This window comes from Lipotes vexillifer, unplaced genomic scaffold (genome assembly GCF_000442215.2).
Source record: "Lipotes vexillifer unplaced genomic scaffold, Lipotes_vexillifer_v1.1 scaffold868, whole genome shotgun sequence".
Classification (NCBI taxonomy): domain Eukaryota; kingdom Metazoa; phylum Chordata; class Mammalia; order Artiodactyla; family Lipotidae; genus Lipotes; species Lipotes vexillifer.
In genome coordinates, this window is record NW_006790424.1 from 261,959 (window position 1) to 275,994 (window position 14,036).

Below are 14,036 nucleotides of genomic sequence, written 5' to 3' on the forward strand. Positions count from 1 at the left end.
TTTTTTTTTTTGGGGGGGGGGGGGGGGGGAGCCTTTTTTTTTTTTTTTTTTTTTTTTGTCTTGAAAATGATAGACATTTGTAGAATATGGAGACTAACTCCTAGGAGTTGCTTTACTCTGTCAGGTGACCTAAGTCACTGGATTCACTAATTTTCTCTGAGAGAACAGTTGATTGAAAAATTTCTATTGTAAATAGCTCAGTGTTGTATAGTGATGCTTCACATGTTTTGTAGTTTTGGCATAAGGGACTAAACAACTGACTTCCCTCCCCTCCCCCTCTGACACACCTTCCTGCCCACACCCCCTCATCCCCCCACCTTTTTAATTCATTGAATGATGAGCCTGAGCATTACTGAGAGCATTGCTGTTCAAATAAGGTGGACCTTAGGCCACTGGAAACGAACCTGCAGCCGAGGGGCCTCTGACCCTTTTTCTTCCTCTCCTGTTTCCACCCAGCCTCTTTTGTAGACACTTTTTAATTGTGTTCCTTACTGCTGCCACAATCAGCATGACTGTATAGAATTCAGTTAGATCATTTACATACCAAGAGTTATATTAAAGCAGAATGCACAAAAGAACATGTCATTTTTGTTATAATAAATATAAAATTTACAAGTATTGGACCCATCTGCTTTTGTCTCAAGAGCCAGATGTGTCTTGCAGATGATCCCACCCAGCTTGGGTTTGGAATGAATGCATGTAACTTTGGGGTCATCAGATATTTCCGACTTTGATTTTTTTTTAAGGGAAAATACCCAATAGGTTAACCTACATTGAACGAATGTAGTGAAATCAACCCTGTGGTTAACAATACGCATAGCTGGTCTTACAGCCTTTCTATTTCTTCTTGTTATTGTGTAGGGTAGATGGTAAAAGGGGAATAGATGAGGTTGCATAGAGGAGATCCCTGGAAAACTCCCACAAAGCCAAGTTGGTTTCCAGGTCTCTCAAGGCCCCCTCAATCACCTGAACATGTTAATAGATCTTTTTATAAAAATTGGAGTATGGTTGATTAACAATGTACACCGGAGCTGGTTGCCTCGCTCTCTACCCCTAGCAGAAATAATGTCAGTGCAGTGGGGTCCACTAGGAAATCCCGTATTCCTAGCTGACTTACTGGCCCCATTTACAGACTCTAGTGCCCCACCCCTCCCCGCCGACCCTGCATCTTGTGAACCATGTTTTGGAGATGCTGTGGGTCTTCTCTCTTGTCCCATTTGGACTAGCTTCCCAGGTAGAATGGTTTTCCTTCTTCAGATCTACCCTCCAGTGGTACCTGGCTGGTTCAGTGACAGGACATGGCAACTAGTCTTTCTTGTAGACTCGGTAATGGGCTCTCTGTCCCCCCGCTGGGTGGTCAGATCAGAGGACCCCCCCCCACCTTGTCTTGGTGACGTCCGTTCTTCATTCCGTGTCAGGCTACTTGTACACTGTGTACTTTGGAAACCACTAAGGCTGTGGAAGGAGACTGAGTTCCTCTCAGCCCATAAGGGACCCAGTGATCAAGGGACTAGACTGCCCAAGCCCGGGCAGAGCTCTCTGCTCTAGAGCTGGAGCAAAACCATCTGAGGGTCCCTGCAGCCAGCCCCACTCAGCAGCACCTTGCCTCCCTGTCGTCCCTCTGCTCCAGGTGGATCGGAGCAGACTTGGAAGGCTCTGGGTTTTCACCCCAGTGCCGTAGTCACTACAGAAGATCTGGGCTGGCTCTCTGACCTCCTCGGTGCTTAAATCCCCTGTGGACAGGGCTCACCTGTTGCCTGGAGCGGGGCCGGCCCAGATGGTCAGTGCGGATCCGATTCCACAGCAGGTCCCTTCCAGAGGAGCCACCAACACTTCCGCCCTGAGCATGGCCAACAGAGGCAGCAATAATTTGAGGAGTCCACGATGGGTCCCACAGCAACTGCTTGTGCCAGGGGCAGCTGCTGGGACCAGCAAGTCCCAAGTGGGGGCTCACGTCACGTCCTAACGTGTGTGGCTGACTGGGAGAAGGGGCACAGGCTTGGCGCTGCTGTTTTCCTAAGGCCTCCAGTTCAGTGCTTGCTTGCTTCTCAGTTTCTTAGACCATAAAGTCACATTGAGCACACGCCGCATATAAGGCCCTATGGAGATAAAGGACAAAACTTTGCCCTTCGGAAGCTTGGGGTAAATAGGCATGTGGGTCAAAAGTAAGAGATGAGCACATATTAAGCGGCTAAAGACGCGGAGACCTACCACTAGGCCTCCTTGCTCTTGCTTAGGAGCCTCCCAGTTATTGCCTGAGGGGGAGTTTCTTTTCACTTCTGCTCAGCAAGTTAGCATCTAATAATGTATGCAGAACTGCTTATAAAACTGTGAAGTGCTTAACTGAAGATTCCTCAAAGCCACGGGATCTCCAGGGTGAGCATGAGGGGGAAGGGCATCCCCCAGCCCCGTCCCTCACTGTCCTTCCTGCTGGGAAGGCCAGCGAATTGGGAGAGGGCTGGTGGGTGGGTGGGTAAGAGGCTGGAAGCTCTGACGGGGCTCGCAGCCTTGCTAATAGACTCAGAGCTCCCTACCGAGGGCCCTGGAAGTTGCTTGGTGTTGGATCAGCCACAGGCTGCCACGTGTGTGCCCACGGAATAGTGGCTTTCCGGAGGGCACGAGGGCCAGGCTCAGGAGGCCCGACTCCCAATCTGACCTGGTTTCTCTAGATTGCTTTTGTCACAGCACCACCTGCTGGTGAGATTAGATTTTGGGTGGAAATGGGCATGACTCTTGGTCTTTCTCCTGCCCCTCTTCCAAAAGAAAGTTTCAGTTACTTTCATTCCTAGACACCTGACAGAAAGCAATCTCCAGCACTATTAAGTAGTCAGAGAAATATTAGGGACACTGACGTGCAGACATATCGAGATGTGTAGCCGGAATCATAGCATCGACCTGGGAGAGAGGAAGTCAGTCTCCAACATCCATCTAATTCTCCATTCCCCATAGGGAAGAATAAATAAAAACCCCCTAATACGCCTTGGATCTAATAGGACAACATCAGCTCATTGCTGGCACTGCCCAACGGGGACAAAGCACAATTCCCGTGCGAACACTCATCAGAAGGCACTTTGAATTCACTCTGACACGTCAGGAAATAGAATTTTTGTACAGTGTGGGGTTTTTGTACAGTGTGGTATCTGCCCTCCCTTCCTCCCAAGTGATCAAACCACGTAATTTGTAGATAGTAAAGCCTTATGTAAGTGGAAGTCTTGTCATTGTTGTAAGTAAAGAACTAAGGGTGGTCAGATAGAAAATAATTGGGAACACAGAAAAAGTAGTTTTTTAAATAAAAAACTCCCGGAGAGGAAAAAAACAAAAACTCCTAGGAAACATCTGTTGGGACTGTTACAGGAGGGAGGGATGATGTCATGGTAGAAAAAATAGGCTTTCCTCATTTCTTGCCATTGAATTTCTTTTGCTTTCAGTTCATCCCCCCAAAATGCATTTTGTGCAAATGGATCTGTGCAAACTTTATTTCCCTATTGTTGTTCACCTGTTGTGAACTGATTCCTATTGCTGCGTCTTTGAAAGATGGCTCTCAAGGTCGTCCCCTCACCCCACCTTTACCAAAATCGCAACCAATTTCAGACTTAGCTTGGCAGATCCACTGCCCTGATCAGTAACAAAGCAGGAACTACACCTAGCAGACAAAGCTTTGGGCGAGTGATAGGAAGCAAGCTCCACAGCCAACCTCACACGCACCCGATCCACCATGTCCATTCACGCCACGCATTTAGGAAGCACCAGCCAGAGCTGCCAGTGTGCTCAGCTCTGGGTCCCCTGCCCAGGACCACAAATGCAGTGGAGCTTGGGCGCCACGGTGGCTGTGCTGACCTCCTGAGGTCTTGGTCTCAGCCAGTTGAGGGCAGACTACAGGCCCTACATGTTGCCCCCTGCCTTCTAGAAGACTAAGGTTGAACCTTGACAGGAAGAAAGGGGCCAAGGGGTCCCCGAGGCCGCCTTCCACTTTTCAGGCTGTGTGGTAAAGTAGAAAGCCACGCTGTCCCCTGCCCTGAATTTAAGGACCCATAAACAAGTGCTGCTTTTGTTGGGCTCCAGTTCATTAGTCCTTCCATTTTCTTCTAAATCAGAAACACAATGTTCTATCCTGTTCAAAGGTGGAATGGCAGAACACGTGGAGAATTTCCTCCCGTCTGCTTATGACTAGAATTTCTCCCATTGTCATTCCTCTCTTTTTCTAAAGCCATGGAAGTAAAACTGGCCTCAGACTGAAATTTCAAGTACTTTCTAGTCATTACTATTTCTTAGGTCTTATTCCAATAAACTGAACTTCCCCCTAATTCCTAATCTTATCTATTGGAAGAAAGTTGAAATGGCAACTAAAATCATTTTCCCAAATGGTGCAACTCCAGCTGTTGCCTTTTCCTGAACTCATTTACAGGTCATTTGCCCTTCTGAGTCTTTAAGAAAACTGCTTTGCAGTTAACATTTGGAGGCTCTTTTTTTTTTTTTTGATGTGGACCATTTTTAAAGCCTATTGAACTTGTTACAATGTTGCTTCTGTTTTATGGTTTGGTTTTTTTGGCCCCTAGGCATGTGGGATCTTAGCTTCCCAACCAGGGATCGAACACGCACCCCCAGCATTGGAAGGCTTAACCACTGGACTGCCAGGGAAGTCCCATCTGGAGGTTCTTAAGTCAGTTTTCCACTTAACAAAAATTGCCCTGTAACCCAGGAATAAATCATGCATGCAAAATAAAGTCTTTTGTTTGTTTGATGGTCTACAATGCATCTTAAGAACTACTCAAATACTCCTTTCCCAGAGTGTTTCAGTAGGTTAAAGATAGCTCACTGAAATGTGGCCCACCCCTGCTTATCCTAAGCACAGTCACCCACACTTTCTCCTCAGGAGCTGAAACCACCATCTCTCACAGGTAAACCCACAGGACTTTTTTCCTGGAAACTTCATTGGGCATGTATTTCAATGCTGTCTGCATATAATTGGCATACACCCTTCATGTAAACATTTTTGAGTCCTCCAGCTTTCAAATTTAAAATCTCATCATGATATCCCTTAGATTACAACGTGTTGGGTTTTGTCTTCACTCCTTTTCTGTTACCAACACATGTTCTAAGGGATGAGATGCTGAGTGTTGGGGAAAGAAAGGGCCATGGGCAGGAAAGCCCAAGCCCACCTGTGTGAACACAGCGGTGCCTCTCCTGTCCATTTCCATCCAGTCTGAGCATCGTGGGGCAGGAATGATCTCGAGAGTTCACCCAGTGCCCAATTCTAGGCAGAATCCAAACTGTTGCTCTGCTGAGTGGAATTTTCTTTCTTCCAAAGATAGAGGCTCTCTAACCTCCTTCATAAACTGTTGACCATCTACAGGCAGAAGTTGAGTCCCCACTCTGTGCAGAAGTGCCGGGGTGGGCAGAGCACAGTGAGAGGCCCACAAGGATGAAAAACAAAGCACATTTTAAAAGATGATGATACTGGGCTTCCCTGGTGGCGCAGAGGTTAAGAATCCGCCTCCCAATGCAGAGGACATGGGTTCGAGCCCTGGTCCGGGAAGATACCACGTGCCGCAGCACAACTAAGCCCGTGCGCCACAACTACTGAGCCTGCGCTCTAGAGCCCGTGAGCCACAACTACTGAGCCCGTGTGCCACATCTACTGAAGCCCGCACACCTAGAGCCTGTGCTCCGCAACAAGAGAAGCCACCACAGTGAGAAGCCCACGCATCGCAACCAAGAGTAGCCCCCGCTCGCCGCAACAAGAGAAAGCCCGTGCGCAGCAACGAAGACCCAATGCAGCCAAAAATAAATAAATTTTAAAAAAGATGATGCTACTACTGCAGAGACCCACATAACCAAGAATGCAGGGAGACGGGGTGGGTCTCCAGGTCTGAGGTCACAAAGGACCAACCCCAAGCTCGGAATTCTCTTTAAATCCCAGCCGTGCAGGGTGGTCACTGAGATCCAGCACTGTGAGTTCTTCCTGTTCACCAGTGGTCCTCAAACGTTTCTGTCGTGACTTCCTGAGGGATGCTACTGACTTCCCACCTCCAATGAACAAAGAAGGCAGAAGGGCCCACCTGCCACCAGCTGTTCCTCATTAACGCCCAGCTCGGATTCCTTCCTGCAACGGAGAGCCAGTAATAACCTTGACCGCTTCTACCCTAGGAGCCTTGCCACAAAAAGAGCCTCTTCCAAGTGTGCTGAGCGCAGAGGGTGCAAGGACAGAGCAGACGGACCCTGGGCCTGCTTTTACAGAGCTTTGAAGACTCACTCTTGGGACGGAAAAGAACAGAAAGACAAATGCTCCTTTGCTCTGCCCATCAAACACCATCAAAACCATTTCCTAGCTGTTTTTCTCCAATAGGCAGGGTTTTATTTTGAGCAACTTTGAATTCTACACACCTGTGGAAGATGGACACAGCCGTTGTCTCTAGCACGCTGACCTCAGAGCTCCCTCTGCTTCACGTTTAATTCCTTTTCTGCAACCCATCCCCTGGTACCGTATCTGAGATACACACGCCCATTTGTTTAAAAAAAAAAAAAAATGTTTGCAGCCTTTTCCCCTCCACTCCAGCACACTGAGGATGGGCCTCACTCACTTGTGGAGGCACAAGGCTCTCCACAACCAGGGTTGAAGATGGGTCCCTTGGCCTCCACTGGAAATCGCTGACTTCCTTTTCGCTTCCAGCTGGGCCAGAAATAAAACCACTGGTTCATGCAGATGGGCACCCTGCCTACTGTTTGCAACTGCCAGCCGCCTCCATCCCTTCGGTCCTGGCCTCTGCGCCCCGCCCCTCCTCCCCATTCACGCCCTCCCTCCTGGCCATTCAGCTGCCCTGGTCTGGGTGCTGCTCACCACGGTCACCATGGTGGGAGGGAGGATGGGGCTGGACGTTGCAGCAGCTGCCACAGCCGATCACTCCCTTGTTCAACCTCTCCGCTTTGGCCCCCAGCCCTCTTGCTTGGCCTTTGAGCCGGCTATAACTGCTGCTTCTCCGCCACGTTTTGCAGGCTCTTCCGCCAGATCCTAAGAGTTGGGTTCCGCGCTCCTCCCTTCACCTCTCACTCTCACTCAAGGCTCGTCCTGGGGCCGCTCATCGTCCCCCCCCCCCCTGCCCCCCCCCCCCCTCCGCCACTTTCCCCCTTGGTGCACGTACCTCAAACCTGCACCTCCTGCAAGTCCGACGCTGGCAGAACCTGTCATCGGTCACCAAGTCCTGTCAGTTCTACTTCCTAAAACCTCCTGGTGGAGGAGATGGACGATGAATAAGCAAATCTTTAAAAATGAACATGATTATTTCAGATGTAAAAAAAAAAGTGAAAGAATCAGAAGAGGAAAATGGAATCAAGGATGATATTTGACCTAAAACCTGATGAAAAGAAGACAATTAAAAAAAAAAAAAAAAAGAAGACAATTAAGATCTGGAGGCAGAGAATCTCAAGGAGAGGAAACTGCAAGGTCAAAACCCCGGGGTGGGGACCGCGAGTGCTGGGATATTAGGGGAGTGGCCCTTATCAGCTTCCCTCCTCCTTGCCCCGGCTCTGAACCAAAGGCGAAATAAGACAGCAATCAGCAGAAGGGGCAAAAAGGTCAACTTGTCAACTTTACTGCTTAATGCTGACAGTGGAGAATGAGGGCTGTGTCCCTGTATGAGGAGGCTTCCGACTACGGAAACCCCCTCAGCAGTCAACCGCTAGGCGGAGGCTGAAGCCCTCAGGGCTCTGGGGCAGAGAGCGCCCCCTGGGGGCGGGGAGGAAGCTGAGAACGCGGCTCCCGAGGGGGCGGGGCGCGGGCTGCGCATGCTCAGTGTGTTCTCTCAGACTCTCGCGAGAGAGCGCTGGCGCCGACCTGCAAGACGGGTCACGGGGCTGCGTGGTTAGAGGTCGGGAACCCAGGGCCGGAGGGTGTGAGATGAGGCCGCAGACCTCCGCCAAGGCCAGGGGCATGAGAGAGAGCTCGTCTTCCAGGAGGTTGGCTCAAGGCAGGTGCTTACTAAACAGTTTCTCAAGGGTCCGCACGCTCAGGCGCCGTCTCTTCGGCCTGAGCCCTCCAGCCGCCGACGCTCAGCTGTGCGGCTCGCGCCGCGGCCTCTGGGCCCCATCCCTTCATTTCCCGTGCGTTGGAATCACCGTAAATGTCCACTCAGTAATGGACGAAAATCCCAATAGCCTGATTCCAAACATTTGGAAACTGCCTCCTGTAAGTCCTCTCACACTGGTCACGCTTGGGGTCCGGGGTTTTGATTGGGAATTTGTGGCCCCAGCGCTGTGTCCCTGAGTCGGGACTGGCCTGGGTGGCTTTTGAGCAGCACAGAGACTCGGCCTCTACTGGACAGGGAGTCACTCTTCCCCAGGCCCCCGAGACTGAGGTGTGTGGGTGGCGGTGGGAGGAGGACAATCACCGGAAGTTCAGGATTATCACCCACTCTCCCCAAGAGACTCCCAGGAGGTCTGCTCAGCCTCCGGGTGTGGGAGCCGCCGACTCCTGCCTGGCCCTGGGGACTTGAGAGCAGGAGGGAAGAGCTTTTTAAGCCAGGGCCAAAATGCAGCCTTCCTCTGGGTGGCTTTGGGCGTGTGGATTGATTTATTTCCTCCTTTGCTTCTATTTTGCAGCGCTTTTACCCAGGGTTGTGAGAAAGAAATTCAAGGGTGCCCGCCGTGGTGATCTCTCTGACGGAGTGAGAACCAGAACTAACTACGAGTTTCTGATACTCAGCAAAATGTTACTTTCCTCCCTGGATTGGTGAACATGACTCGTGTTAATTCAGCTATTGGCAGGAGCTGCAAGGTCGCGCGGGGGCACTGCGGTTTCACTGGTCTGCAGAGAGTCCCTTCCCTTCTGTGCGGAGAGACCCCTCCCCTGTTTGAGTCCTGCTGTTGGCCCTTCAAGCGGCAGCACGTTGGCACAGGTATGAGGTGGAACCCTTTTCATATGTTTGGGTGTACTAGACATTGGCTGCATCGCCAAATTTCCTCTGGTTGAACTTAATAGAGTTCCTTGGCGCTGTGAGAGATGCCTGGTGAGCTGCTCCCACCCACCCACTCCAGGGTCACCTGCCCAGGGTGTGTTTGTGGATTTCCTGGGGACGGATGACTTTGGCCGTGGTTAGGCATTCCCCTGTATCTCTCTATTTTAAATTGCTTATTTGGCCCAGGACAGGCCATTTCACATCCTCAGTGATCAATAAATATTAAGTAAATTATCCAAACCCAAGTGGAAACTGCAGTCTGGATAATGAGCTGATTTATGCCTTTAATGAATCTCAGCCATTGTCACCACGGTGAGGAGCATTGGGAATTTGCTTCTCTCATGTCATTCTTCACATGACATGAGCCGAAGACAGATTGGAACAGGCAGCGTTCGGGGGTTTTCTCAGGGAGCAGGAGTCTTCCCAGCAGATGAAATGCTTGTGGCCTGGTTGCATAATATTCCACTGGGACCGCCGCTGGGCCCCAGGGGAAGGTGTGTGGACAAAGCTGGCGCCAGAGGGACACCAGCGCCAGTGCAAAGCCTTGTGAGGAGGTGCGTTTCTGGCCAGTGCCAGCCGGGGAGGGAGCATGGAGGACAGTGTGGTCTCCCCAGGGGCGTGTGTTCAGCCCTGGGATGCGCCAGAGGAACCACTGGGTGTGGGAAGAAAATATCAGAACTTCCCTTTTTGTTTGTTTGCATTTCTGAAAGTTGTGAGAGTTAAATTCATACACGGCTTTAAAGAAGTGTCGGACACTTGCTTTACTTTAGTGGTTGGCTTAATCTTGACAATAGCCCTGGGAGGTGAAGACTGTTATAATCCTCATTTACACAGGAAGCTGAGGCTCAGAGGGTTACAAGGATCAGCCCCAGGTCAGGTCACCGCCAGGAGGTGTCAGAGCAGCCTGGCTGGCTCCCAGCTGTCTCTTATCACCATTTTTTAACCATTTCGTGGATGAGACCATCTTCACCATGTGGTACATGTATGTAATGTATTAATACACACGCGCACGCACAAGCACACACACACATACTGCAGGCTGCACCTTTGTTTTTCTGTGAGAAGTAAAAGTTTGAAACCCTGGGACTGAGCCCTCTGTGAGAATAAGAGCCAGGTGCCTGCTGGCTCTGACCCAACAGTGGGAATTCAGGCAAGTCCCTTGGGCTCTGGGGACCTCAGTTTGTAACAGGAAGGCTGTGAACACAGCAACCTTGGGTCCTTTCCAGCTCTGTCATTCACTGCTCCCAGGACAGCACTATGGCAGGAGATTAATCCCCCCCCTGATCAGTCCTTAAGCAAACAAAAGTTTGAGTTTAGGGAAAGTAGCAGTTTTCCATTGCATTTAACTGCCTGTCTCACTGGGAGTGCTTCAGGGATCGTCAGCACTTTGGATAGTTTGGGACCTTTTCATGCTAGATGGATCTGATCTTGCAAAATTTAGCTTGAAAAGATAAGGAAGAGGGCTTTGGGGTTTTTTTGTTGTTTTTGTTGGGGTTTTTTGGGGGGAGGGTGTGTCTGTGGATCTGTCACGAGACAGAATTGTGTTCTCGGTGCCTTAGAGAAGAGGCACTGCCCAGGAGAGCAAGGGGACAGGCTGGTCTGTACTTGGGGAGGATCCAGGATGTCACAAACCAGATGACAGCATGGGAGAGGTCTCATGACTGCAAAAGGAAAGATCTGTCGAGTACGATGCAATTTATGGAGAGGGAGCTACTTTTTATAGGAGGAGGAAATATAATTCTGAGGTAAGACTTGAGCACAAACCATATTCGGGAAATTTCTGGTGTGTTGCATTACCTTCCTGTGGAGGGTACTGGAGAGGGAAAGGGGGGATTACAGCCAGACCTTCGGAAGGTTAGGGGATAGATTTGCAACAAATATCAATATTTGGGACCCCCATTTAGGTTGTCACTCTTGGTTGATTGTTTAAATCACTAGGTAGGTTTTTTAAATGATGATAACAGAAATGTATTCACCTTTAAGGATTTGGGTCCACCTTTCTTTACACATTCTTTTCTCATTCTAAGATTTTAAATGGGCATCTTGTAAGCTCCTTGAAGGGGAGACCTTGCCTTACTAATATCTGTGTCTCAGGACTTGCCCTGCACCTAGCACATAATATTCTTTCAACACATTTTTATGCATAAAAGAATGCACCAACTTTGCAAACACCTTGTGGGCTTTTTAATTGGTACCCTTCCTTTTCAGCACTAGAAATGACTAACCGTCTTTAGAAAGGTGCCAGAAATGGAACAAAGGGTTCTGTCACCCCAGAAGCCACAGACACATTTAAAAATATAACCAATAATGTCTTTTTCTGACTAGATGATAATGCACACAAAAAGCTGGAAAAGTTAGGAAGCTTAATGAGGAAAAAAGCTGAGCCATGATCCCATTAACACATTGCCATTGTTTTATTTCTTTCTAGTCTTTTGTCTATGTGCCACTTTTTTTTTTTTTTTTTTCCTGAGCAGAGAAAGGTTTATTGCAGGGCCAACCAAGGAAAATGGGTGGCTCATGCTCAAAAAACCCTAACTCCCTGATGGTTCTTAGGGAGGAGTTTTTACAGGCAAAATTTGGGGTGAGGGCTGCAGGGTGTGTGACTTTCTTCTGATTGGATGGTGGTGAGGTAACAAGGCAGTGTTCCGGGAATCTTGTAAGTGCCACTTTTAATACACATTGTGGTTATATTATATTCAGTATCCTTTTTTTTCCAATTATGTGGTGATCATCTTCCCTTGTTAATAAAAATTCTTAGTAAACATTTTGAAAAGCTGGTAATATTCTGTTAGGTGAATGTATCACGATTTGATCAACTACATCAATAATGGTGGTCATCTGGATGGTTTCTAGCTTTTTGCTGTTTTAAACAACACTGCAGTGAACATCTTTGCTATTATCCTGCTTAAAATTTATGAACAGTTGGAGCAAGAGGTAGGGACCTAAGCTGTTACTGTCTGCAGTGTAGGAAGATGTGCCTTGGTTTCCAGTTGTAGAGTAAATGTAGCCCCATAACGATGGTGAAGGTCAGTGGGTGGGGCAGTGTTGTCTGAGGGAGGACAGTGATGAGGTGAGAGCACCTGCTACAATTTATTTATTATTATTATGTTTTGTTTTTGGCCATACTGTGTGGCTTGCAGGATCTTAGTTCCCTGACCAGGGATCGAACCCGGGGCCTCGGCAGTGAAAGTGCCGAGTCCTAACCCCTGGACCACCAGGGAATTCCCCATAGAACCTGCTACAAAAGGGGCAAGTGATATATTGTTTTTCTTCCTGGCAAAAGAAAGGAAATTCAGTAAAGAGAAAATTCTGATACAGCTTTGGGCTGATTTTTAAATAAACATCTCAGCTTCAAGAAGAAAAATCAAGATTTTTACTTTTCCTCTCTGCAAAGTGTTCCTTTAGTGACTGGTGGTTTATAGCAGATTTCAGTGGCCTGAGTTGTAAATGCCTAGAGACTGAAACTTGTAGCTGTGATTTCACGGTAGAATTTCAAATGTCAAGACTACTTCCAAATATGGGGCAATTTGCAAACCTAGGACACTTGGTATTCACCGTGAACCCAGTGTGGCTTGATTTGTTCTTTAAGGACTTGAAAGTCTAGTGGAGGAAAACAGTCATTGAAAAAATAATAGGAGCAGGAGTTCTGGAGCAGACAGCCTTGAGTTCAGATCCAGACTCTGCCTCTGACTAGCTGGGTGATCTTGGCAATTTCACCTCCCAGTGCTTTAGTTACTTGGTCTGCAAACTGGGGTTCATAGTACATAGTCATAGCACTCAATGAGAGGATATGACATTAACATAGGCCTGGCTTGTGGGAAGGACTGGATTTCAGGTGTCTCAAATGCACAGAAAAGAGCAGCCACTTGGGTCAGGAACAGAGATGGCTTCACAGAGGGGCACTTTCTTCAGTGGTCCTTGCAGATGCTTGGGAGGTGGCTCACGGAGAAGTGGGATAACAGCAACCCCACCAGGGGGCCGATTGAATCAGGAAAGTGAAGTTGGGGTGTCACAAAGAAGTTCAAGTTCTGTGAGCCCTGATTCTTAACTCTTTTGCTGGATCATTCTGTATTTGTCAACATCTTCTTAGTTCACATTGTCCTGCCTCTTTTAAAAAAAGTATTCTTCCAAGAATCATATATTATTAGAGCTTAACCAACTAACTTTTTCTATGCAAACTGCAAGAGGGAAAAATGTTCCTTTTTTTTTTCCCCCTTTGATATTGAAGTTAGTATTACTGTTTAAGTAGTCTACTATAAACCGGCACACAATTGATGGATTTTAGTGTATCTTATCTACTTTAAATACCATCTATATGGTGATAGCCCACTGTCTGCTGTATCTCTGCATGTGGCTATTTAATAAGTGTCACAAACTCATCCCATCCAAAAACAGAACTTCTGGTTTTTTACTGCAAACGAATCCTCTCTTAGTCTTTCTCATTACAAAAATGTCACAAGTAACCGTCCAGTTGCTCCAGCGAACATCTCAGGAATCATGCTTGATTCCTCTTTCCCCCACCGCTGCACACAAGCCAATTCACCGACAGAACTGTCTGTTTCATCTTGAGAGCATATCCCCAAACCATCCATGTCTCTGCATCTCCCCTGCTCGTCGAAGCCACCCTTCTCTCTTGTTTGGGCTTCTATATGAGGGTCTTTTGTGGTACCACTCCTGTCAATTTTCCACCAGAACTATCAGTGCAAAAGAGAGAAGACCATGCCGGGCTCCAGAGGAGCAGTCTCCAGTGGGCTCTATCATTCTAGAGTGACCCCGACTCCTCATGAGGGCTGCACAGCCCAATACGGCCCCATCACCTCCCTGCCCACCTTTGCCACTCTTACCCTCGAGTTTACCCTCTAACCTCAGCACCAGTGACATTTTGGTCCAGATAATTCTTCATCATGGGCGGCTGCCCTGTGCACTATAGGATGTTTAGAGTCATCTCCACCCCTACCCACTAGCTGCCAGGAGCACCCTCCCCCAGTGTGGCAACACAATTGTCCAGTATCTGCTGGTGGGAAAAATCGCCTCTGTTGAAAGTCACCAGTCACTTCACACTGGCTTGCTTCCTGCTAAACAAGA

General features: G+C 48.4%; 1 non-coding gene across 1 annotated transcript; it reads right to left on the reverse strand.

Moving 5' to 3' along the window:
* Nucleotides 1–12,099: 12,099 nt before the first annotated feature.
* On the reverse strand, nucleotides 12,100–12,172 carry TRNAE-UUC (transfer RNA glutamic acid (anticodon UUC)). The gene has a single exon. It is a non-coding gene; the product is annotated as a tRNA-Glu (tRNA).
* Nucleotides 12,173–14,036: the final 1,864 nt, after the last annotated feature.